The following is a 10,705-nucleotide window of genomic DNA, read 5'->3' as shown; positions in this document are numbered from 1 at the left end:
AATAAAGTCTCAATGAGCGCATGGATGACTTCCCACTGAAAAATCAGAAAGTAGAATAAATCCAGATGCTTTATGTTATAAGATGCATTTTAATACCCACAACATGGGAGTGTGCCATGTTACTGCACACTCCGATGCCAGTTTATATAGTGTATAACTCTTTCACAAAACCACTGCGTCTAAACCCTGACTTACGCATACATTGTACTTCGTGTGAGTCATCAAAACCCAATGATATCTAATCTCGAGTTGGCTGCCCTCGCATTGCAATTTTGAGGGTAGAGATACAGACATGCAAGCTTTGACTTCCTGTGACACCACATCACCATGGCCACAGAGCGGACCGCCAGGCCAGAGAAAAAAGGCCTACTCACACAGTAGGCCACTCTGGGGAGATGTGCCACAGTTGGGAGTGGGGGCTGCAGTGTATGAGAAAACAGTACCCCCCCCCCCCCCAAAGTAGTGTACCATGGTACCTCCACAAAAGACTGACACCGAAAATAAAACACCTGGAAGTAGTATATTCAGCTGACAGAGTGGCTGTATTTTTAGTCTCGGGGGAGGGGGAGGGGGTCGGGGGTGTAGAAAGGATGACAGTGTGGTGCATTGCGTAATGGACCGTATTTACCACTTGGGCGAGTATTTCTTTGGACCGAGAAAAGGATTAAAAAAGTAACTGTGTGACAAGTGGACCGAGGAACCATATTTTAACTGTATGAATGAAACAGATGAAGAAACAGATATCAGGAGCTTTATGATACCCATTAGTTGTGCGCAGAGGTAATTTTCTGCAAGGTTCAAACTAGTTTACTTTCATGGTTGGGATATTAGCAGGATATTATTTTGACAAAAGATCTTACACCCCGTTTACTTCTCAACCATGAATTTTGAAACTTTAATAAAGTTACCAACAAGTTGTTGTTTTGAAACGATGAAATGTTACATTCCACCACCTTTCCGGCCGCCCGGGGCCGCAATAACCTGGTTTCGCTTGAAGGCCGATCCTGGCCCGGCTCAGGCTCAGCTTCATCCCTCAAATTACAGGGCGACGACTGTTAAAGGGCACGCAAACAAGCGAAACAGCTGAATCTGCCAACCTCTCTGCTCTGACTGACCACAGTGGATTAAAAAAAAAAAAACCCAAAGACGCACTGTAGACTCATCAATATTTCAGTCTTCGTGCAATGCTGTGACAGTGCGGGATGACTGATCTCCAGCTCTCTGTGCCGCTGAGCCATGTAGCCAGCCACATATTCGCTGAGCGGGAATGTGTTCATGAAGTAAATGACTACCCACATCGGGTAGGGTTATTGGCAGAAGCTGACATTGCCTGCATATTTCCTGGATTCTTTCTGTATCACTGTAGCATCGTGCAGTATGCAGCTGCATTCAGTGACCCAACATCGTTTCAAACAGAACGTGTGAGCACAGCGGCCGCTAGGGTATAGAGAGAAACATTATTTTCAAAATTCATACTATAATGTACTCTTATGTGTTCTGTGTTTATCTGTATAGATGGAGTAATGGAGATGAAGAGAGACACACACACACACACACACACAAAGGCACACACAAACGTACACACAGACAGATACAGGCCAAAGGCACGGTGTCTTTTCATCGCATCGCAGAATAGAATTGTAAAGATGTGTCTGAAAGCCGTCCGGGGTGAGTCTGCGGCCATTTTGTGTCAGGCAGGTGCGGCAGATCAGTGAAATCACACCGAGCTCACCTCGCCCACCCGAGGGGACGCTTCCAGAACAAACGACTAATATCTGTAATATCTGAAAGGTTTGTAGAGACTGGAGGTGGTGAGATCACCACAGCGTATTTTATACTCCCACACCTGTGGTCATGAGCCTCTTTACATCTCAACTGACACACACTTGCACTCGCCCACACGGACACACGCACATCGGCACGCACACACACACACTCGCCCACGCGCACACATGCGCAGGCACGCAAGCATAAGCACGGACACGCACACATACACACACACACACACACATGCTGGGAATGACTGTAGAGGTTTAGCTATAGATCTAGCTGTCAAAATGGTTACTGAGTACACAACCAGCAACAAGAGGGTGATCTGCAGCAAGTCAATGGATTCACATCAGAACACTTAATCTCTTCAGGCTTACCAAAGGGAGATTCAGGAAGGATTAATTTGATGCTTTTGCATTTTAGAAAAGGGATTAATAAAGTAAATTGCAGAAGATATTTCAGGTTGGGCTCTTTTCAGCAGAACACAGGGGCACAGATAGAAATTATCGACAGATAAACGGATGTTTGTTTTTTTTTAGTTTTTTTTTTTACATACAGTTATTAAAGAATGAAAGTTGCCAGGACTAATAGTAGAAACAGAGACTGATCAAGACCAGACTTGGCACAATCGTGAGTACACTAGACTAAAGGCCAAATCGCAAACTATATATAGAGAGAATGGCCCGTTCTTACCGTTCCTATGTTTTTACTGCACATAATGACCGGAATGCAAATCAGAGTAGGCGCTACATCAATAAAATGCATACTTTTTGAAACACTAGCAACAGCAGTTGTTATTTTCAGTCTCTATGCAAGCACAAAAAGGCAAGGAGGTTACAATGCCCTATGTAGCGTTCCAGCATTCAGCCAGAGTGATTTCTGTACAAATGATAATCTTTTCTGTTTTTGTTTATAATCGCATAAATGTATGCAAAACGGCATGTCAAATGATCAAAGCCAGTCAGAGATAGCATTTAATTTTTCAAAACAATTACATAGCTGAAAATATTGCATTGCATTATTGTACAGTGAAAAGGTTGTTTTCCCTTTTTCTGTGAATCATGGACGCCTTTCGACTTATAAAGCAACATGTACTGTATGATAAAAGTTCATTGACTGTAGTTTCCTAGTTTTCAAAGTGCGCCCTTCTTCACCAACCCCCATTCTCACCACTCCAGGCCTTTAACTATTTCTCATTTTTACATTTCTCTGCGACATCAGAAAGATCGTGACGGTCCTGCTGATGTCCCGTTTGCACAAAACCGGGACCCACACAGCAGTCTTATGACAGCTAATGTCTCAGACTTCCTCAGAGCCTGGAAACCACCACAGTGTTCAGTGATGCACAACAACAGTAGAACCTGCTGTATAGAACACCAGGCCAGGTTTCATTAACCATTTGCTGTACTGCATGGTGACGTTTGGAGTATTTTTGGCTGGGGGTACAGAGCCGGGGCAGTCCCGTTAGAGTAATGCATGTTTAACTGGCATGTCTAATGGAGGGCCTTTTCTGGGGCTTTCGGCACTATTCAAATAATTGCACCAGTACTCTCGTTCTCTGAAGGGGTGTTGTTTCACTGCTCGGGGGGACCAGGGAATGGAGTCTTGTTCAGCGGGGACTGCCCCGTTTCGGAATGCACCCACAAACATCCTGGTGCTGTGTCCTGGGAGTGGTCTGCCGGTACACCCATTCTACACATTTACATGAATCTGGAAAAATTCATCCTTGATGGAAACATTTAAATTTACAAACTGAAATTGTGTGTGGGGTGGGGGGAATCTCTATCCGTCTCATCAAGATCATTCACGTGTACATGCTTGTTCTGTTCAACAGCATTAAGAAACACACAGTTATGATACAATTATGATACTTTTAAAATAAATTATGAACCATGAATGCGTGGAATGAATTGGTACTTCTACGTGCAGACCATGTCAGTCTTTAACTTGAGCAGCAAAAACAATACAATCCAACTGTGAGAACAGTTCACCTCATGGTACTGTTGATATATCAGTTTTCATCTACTCATAAATACAAAATCTTTGTCGTTGTATTACATTACATGTCATTGGCTGACGCTTTCATCCAAAGCGATGAAAGTTGATTAGAAGTTCATTAGAGTAAGCAGGAGATAATCCTCCCCTGGAGCAATGCAGGGTTAAGGGCTTTGCTCAAAGACCCAACAGCTGGGCGGATCTTATCGTGGCTACACCGGGGATTGAACCACCAACCTTGCGGGTCCCAGTCATTTACCATAACCACTATGCTACAGGTCACCTATTGAGCGGCAAATTCCAATATTTACAGTGTAATCTGAATGTGTATAGTGAGGTAAATTATGTACAGATCCAGAATGAGTGTATCTCCCTTTAGCCGTTGTGAGACTCATCATAATGACTGTGGAAATATTTGTGCTGGCAGTCTTAAGTGAACCAGTCTACTGAGATAAAGAAATACGATACATTCATGTTTCCACCACACATCACCATGTTTTTCTGTCTGAAGTGGTGCCTTAATCTTAGCACGTAGTTTCAGAATGAGTTGCTAATGTGGGTCATCAGGATAACATAATATATCTCTACCTATATATCTCACAAGTTTCAACCGTTTCGTCCAGCTCCAGTCCCATCAACATTGATTTTCTCTCTCTCTCTCTCTCTCTCTCTCTCTCTCTCTCTCTCTCTCTCTCTCTCTCTCTCTCCCTCCCTCTCAGGTTTTGAAAGGTTGAAGCTCAGATAGATTTATAAAAATAAATTAAGCCAAAATATATATATTTTTTATTAATTTTTATTTGTGTAAGAACACTAAAAAATTAATATTGCACGCAATTCATCATTCATTTTTATCCTCAGCCTTTATCTGTTAATTTGCTGAGGAGGTAGCCTGTCTGTGATTCCACACCCTGCTACAATTTCACTTCCCACACATTTTGTAATATATTTATAGGGTCTTATTTCTCCTGCCAACACAGAAAAGTGCTGTAAGTACCTTGCTGAATGGTATAACACGTTTGGGATTGGTGAGGATTTACGAATATTGAAATTATCCGCAAAGCTACTACTGTTTAAGGTGAATGCGATATGAATAGTGTGCTTGAGTTAGCTCAGTCACCATGCCCTGGTCAGATATTCTCAGAACTAACTTTTAGATCCAGGATTAGAGCTATGCAGAAAACCTTAATAGCCATAAACTACATTACATTACATTAATGGCATTTGGCAGATGCTGTTATCCAGAGTGATATATAGTTAATTAGACTAAGCAGGAGACAATCCCCCTGGAGCAACGCAGGGTTAAGGGCCTTGCTCAACAGCTGTGCGTATCTTGTCATGGCTACACTGGGGATTGAACCACCGACCTTGCAGGTCCCAGACATGTACCTTAACCACTACGCTACAAGCTATGTGTTGCAACTCAATCCGGAATCAGAGGTGCCAATATTTTCTGTATGCATGATAGTGTGTGTTCATGTGTATGTTTATGTGCGGGCCTTAGTGTGTGTATGTCAGAAGGATTTGACAGATGTGTGTTAATTCCCAAGAGGCTGTACATGTGTGTATGTGTAACTGAAATAGTCTGAGATCACAACATTAAGTGCCAGCACAGAGTGCATCTTTTAATTTTTCATCTATAAAAGAATATTCTTGAGAATTCCATTCCGTGGCTTTGAATATTGGATGAGACACCAACACCAACACCAACACGAGACACAAATCCTTTCCCTGTTGATTTGACTACTCATTTTATCATTTAGGGTAGCTGAAATCTTCTCATCCTGCTCCAATAAAAAAATAAAAAAGTCAACATCGGAATGAAAATATGATTTGTTTTGGTAAAACACAATTTCCAACCCATTTTTACACTTCTTACAGTGAGACTACTGGATGCGATGGTTCAGTAGCTGATTGACATGAGGAGCAGAACGGCTAAAAGCAGGTGGAAACACCGGTCTGGAAACACCAATACACTGTATGTAGCTGCAATGGTGTGTGACCTTTAACAGTAGTCCCCCATTATCTAAAGCTATAGTCTAAGTTTTAGATATGAGTCATGAAGGGTGTATGGCCTGACGGGTCTACACACACATATGCATTTGCATATACAACACACACACACACACACACACACACATGCAATTTCCCTTCAACAGAGCAGCCTTCTAAGACCCAACAATTAATTTTTGTCCCCTGTTGGGGGGGTCTTAATCTCAAGAATGATACTGCATATTCTACTATGCAGAAACCTACAGTAAAAGGGGGCATTTAATAAAAAAGAAAGTGGTATTTTTCATATTTAGTCAATTATATTTTGTATTTTCACTGCAACATCGTCATCCAACATGACTTATAATGGAAAAAAATAAATACTTAAACTTTTTTTTTTCCTGCTGGATCTCAAGAGAATGCTTGTCCTGTAGTTTCAAAAACAAATTGTTTTGTGTTCCCATTCACCAGGGATGCTGTGAAAAGAGGCCTGAGACAGACAGCCTTCGCATGGCTGCTCTCCTTCTGAGACAGACAACGCATGCATTTATAAATAGACTTTAATGTCTCTCTTTCTTTCTTTCTCTCTCTCTCTCACTCTCACTCACACACACACACACACACACACAAACACACATTCATAAATACAGTCTATTTCGGTTCTCTGTAAAGGCCCAGGTTTCACCCCAATACCTGAAGCAGGGGGAGTCAGATGTGGCCCTCACTAGTTCTGCCTACCTGACAGTTACTTGGCTGATTAATGTCAATAATTGGCCTGAGATTCCACTCATCTGGTGTCCAGTTTTTAAATCAGTCTGATGAAGGAGACTGATAGAAAAAGAGTGATAGAAAAGCAACAGAACAACTGGCCTGAAAACGTATTATACCTCTGCTTCAGCCGAATACAGTAAAGTGATGCGGCACTTTCCTTGTCTCTGTAATCACAGTGGAACACGAAGGACACCCAGAGGAGGATCTTTGGTCGAGAAACGGGGCCGTAGCGTGTCTTCTGTGCCCTGCTGGGCCCTCTGAATCACTCAGCGGCAGGCGGCCATTTTCTTTAATTTCAGTTTCAAAGTTTCATATCATGAGGCTTTGTGACTCATTCACCTGCAGTTTCATCTGCCTTAAGGTTCAACCTTTCTGACTGGAGCAGAAATATAAGTGACACATACTTGAAATTCTGACATTCTGAAATTCTGGTTTAATATTGATTTGCACTACTGCAGGTCAAGAAAAACACTGAGATTTTTGCAGCATATCACGGTCATATTCCTCCTGAAAGGTGGGTACTATTTTCCAAATAAATTCTAGGCATTTTCAGATGTTCACATGCCATTAATCCCACTCATACCATGTTCAGCTTCAGCTTCTTCAAATGCCAAATCAAACAAAAAGCAAAAATAAGGAAAGGTGCGTTCATTAAAATGGTGCTTAGCACTCATCCTTGAAAGGAATTTGAAGAAACTGGTGAAATAACATTGTGATTACTCAGATATGGTGTTTAACATAGTGCTAGAATATTTTAACGAAAATAACAGGACCTTGTTGATGTTCTAACAGCAGGGCACCTCTCTAATGAGACGCTGTAGGCAGCTGAATATGGTTATGTTATGGCTTTTTCCATTGGTCCTTTATCAGAGTGATGTGAGGGGAAGTGTCCTTTATTTCATTCAGGTAGTGGAACAGACTTTGCTAACCCTTATCCTGCTCAAATCCAGCTATGCCATCTTGAAAATTGAGCTGGTCAAGCTGGTCATGAGCTGGTCTAGCTGGGTACGAGCTGGCCAACCAGCATGGCCAAGCTGATCAACCAGCTTCATTACATTACATTACATTACTGGCACTTGGCAGATGCTCTTATCCAGAGCGACGTACAGTTGATTAGACTAAGCAGGAGACAGTCCTCCCCTGGAGCAATGCAGGGTTAAGGGCTGTGCAGATCTTATTGTGGCTACACCGGGATTAGAACCACCGACCTTGGGTGTCCCAGTCATTTACCTTAACCACTACGCTACAGGCCGCCCCAAAACATAGCTTGAACTGGTCAAACCATGTGTAGCTGGGAGGTGGTCTGAACTGGTCAACCAGCTACCAGTTGTTTCTAGCTTGAGCAATTTTTTAAGCAGGGTACAGAGATATCCTCTCTGATGTGAAACAATGTTCTCACCTTAATACCTGTCTACTGTCTGTGTCTATCACCTTGTAAGATGCTATAAGGGTCTACTGCTCTCTTGAGAAAAATGGTGTGTGTGTGTGTGTGTGTGTGTGTGTGTGTGTGTGTGTGTGTGTGTGTGTGTGTGTGTGTGTGTGTGTGTGTGTGTGTGTGTGTGTGTGTGTGTGTTAGTCTGCTTAAGTTTCCAATGCGACTGAATAATGCAAATTTCTGTTGGCACTATGACTCAAAACCACCCACACTCCCTCTTACCAATCAGTGGCACCACGGGTTATGTATTATAGAGCTCCAATGTAAACTGAACATATTTAATAGTGATTTCATCATAACTGAATTAAATTGTATGCAATCAATAAAGAAATGGACAATTGCGCTAATGAGATCAAATAATCATAACTCTGGTTATGCTTGATATGTTAGAGGAAGGGTATATGAGCCAAAGACCACAACCTCGGTCTTCATTACCACACAAATATTCATTGTTACGTTATGAATTGTGCTTTCACAAAGAAGAATTCCGCCAGTTTACACAATGTGTGAAAGGTGTATTTATGGTAATTCGCTGATGCATATCAGCAACCCATTTTAGCTGTGACAGCGTCAAGAAAGACCGACTTCACTCAGTGCAGATGGAGCACACAGATCTTTTCTATTTTAGATCTGGAATCATTTTTACAAGATATGCCTGGGGATTGCGCTCTTCTCGGCTCAGATTATTAGTCTCATGTTTTCCTGTTATACTGTGCTGAGGGTGCACAAAGTCAACAATTAAAAATCATAAAAAGTAGAATACTGACCTCACACTGCCAAGAAACTCTCCACATTATCAGCAGCTTTTTAAGATCACATGACATACTGCTAAACAAGCAAAACACAAAAAGTGCTCAGACGCACCAGAAAATAAGGCGCACAGACATCAGTGTTATGGTGAATATATAACATATATATATACATATATATATATATATATATAGAACATTCAAATGTTCTTCCTTGTGTGCAATAAACTTGCTAAGTCCAGAAATATCTGTAATGGCAGCAGACAGTGTTGTATCACAAATATGCTGATGGCTGAGTTTGTGTGTGAATGAGAACACTCCAGGGATGACTCACTGGCCACATCTTACATTCTGTAGAGAACTCTGCACTTTCAAACAGGAAGCCAGGACCCATAGAAATGGCAAGCACACACTCGCAAACACACATACACAAATGTCCCTCCCTCAACAACACACACACACACACACACACACACCTACCTTCAATGGAATACATTATTGTGTGATGAAATTAATTATATGTGTAACAAACCACTAGATGGAGCCCACAACAAGCATTTTGGTTGGCAATGAGAGGAAGGAAAAAGGTGGGTTTAGCCTGTAACCATGCTGTCTTCATATTCATTCTGACAGCCAATGCCCCCTTTATTCTTCTGTTTAATTTAGCATCTTTTTATCCCCGATTTGAAGGTTCACTGGTATTTAATGGCCTGTTTCTTCAACTGGATCAGCGCGACTTAACTCCACGTCCTTTGTGCCGCAGGGTCTGCAAGTGAAAATTTTCCCGGTTTCTGTGCTACCTGCCGTGCGCTACGCCACCAGATTTCGCTAATTATTTCACCTGCTTGGTTCAGATAATAAGCCAATTAGTGAAATGAGGTGGTGTAGCTCACAGTCCTGCAGACACTGCAGCCCACAGGAAGTGAAGTTGAGTAGTGCTGATCTGTAAGTTCACATGACATGCGGTCCACCATCATCCAACTCTTTTCACACCTTCAGTCCACAAGCTGTGATGAGCAGTTATTGTCTCAAAGGAGTTCATGTGTAACTGCCACATGCAGACTGACGCCCAGTCAACAGGAAGGGTCTCTCGGCCAATGAGATGAGGAGAAAACGGTTATGCTGGAACCCTAGCAGCAACAACTGCTGCACCCTTCACCTCTCTTTTGGTATTTTACTGAAACGTCTTTTTATAACTGTTCAGTTACAGAAGACAAAATGACTGATCTGTACAGGTCATGTGGATCCTGGGACCAGGGTCAGGGCTCCATGTTCTTCAGACAGTATTTGAAGCAGCAGTCGGGCTGAAGGCTCAGTGCCTTCTTTCCACTGGCCTTCTCAGCCTGGCTGTGAGCTGCACCTCTCCAGAGTCACCACTAGATGGTAGTCAACGTCACTGACCTCATTCTGGACTTTTTTTCACAACGAGTTGCGTTGAGCAATAGCTTGTATGCATTGTGATTGTATTTTTATTTTATTTTTATTTTTATTTTATATTTTTAATCATCAAACACAGTTTTGTTTTTTTGTTTTTTATTCCCGCCACCACCACCCCCCTCTGGGGAGGTACATTGGTCATTTTTAGAGAGAGAGAGAGAGAGAGAGAGAGAGAGGGAGAGAGTGCGAAGGAAGAAAACAGTATGAAGCCTTTGAGGGGAGGGTAAAACAAAACAGACACTACTGTTACTAAAAATAACAATAAATGAAAAAAGAGTGACTTGTGTACACATATGAACACGCAGACCAACGGGCAGATAGAGAGGAAGATGAACAGACAAACAGACAGGTGGACAAGTGGGTGGTTGTTGATTGGAGCCTTGAATGGATAGTATGGAAAAAGGGAGAGAAGAGGGAAAAAAAGTAATAATAATAAAAGTAACGATGGAGAAAAAATGAAATGAAATAAAAAGAACATGATGAATATGAAATACTAAAGAAAAATTTAAAAATATATATATACAAAAAATAAAATAAAACTAACAAATAAAAAAGCAAA

This window comes from Conger conger, chromosome 14 (assembly GCF_963514075.1).
Source record: "Conger conger chromosome 14, fConCon1.1, whole genome shotgun sequence".
Classification (NCBI taxonomy): Eukaryota; Metazoa; Chordata; class Actinopteri; order Anguilliformes; family Congridae; genus Conger; species Conger conger.
Note: the sequence above shows the minus strand (reverse complement) of the source record.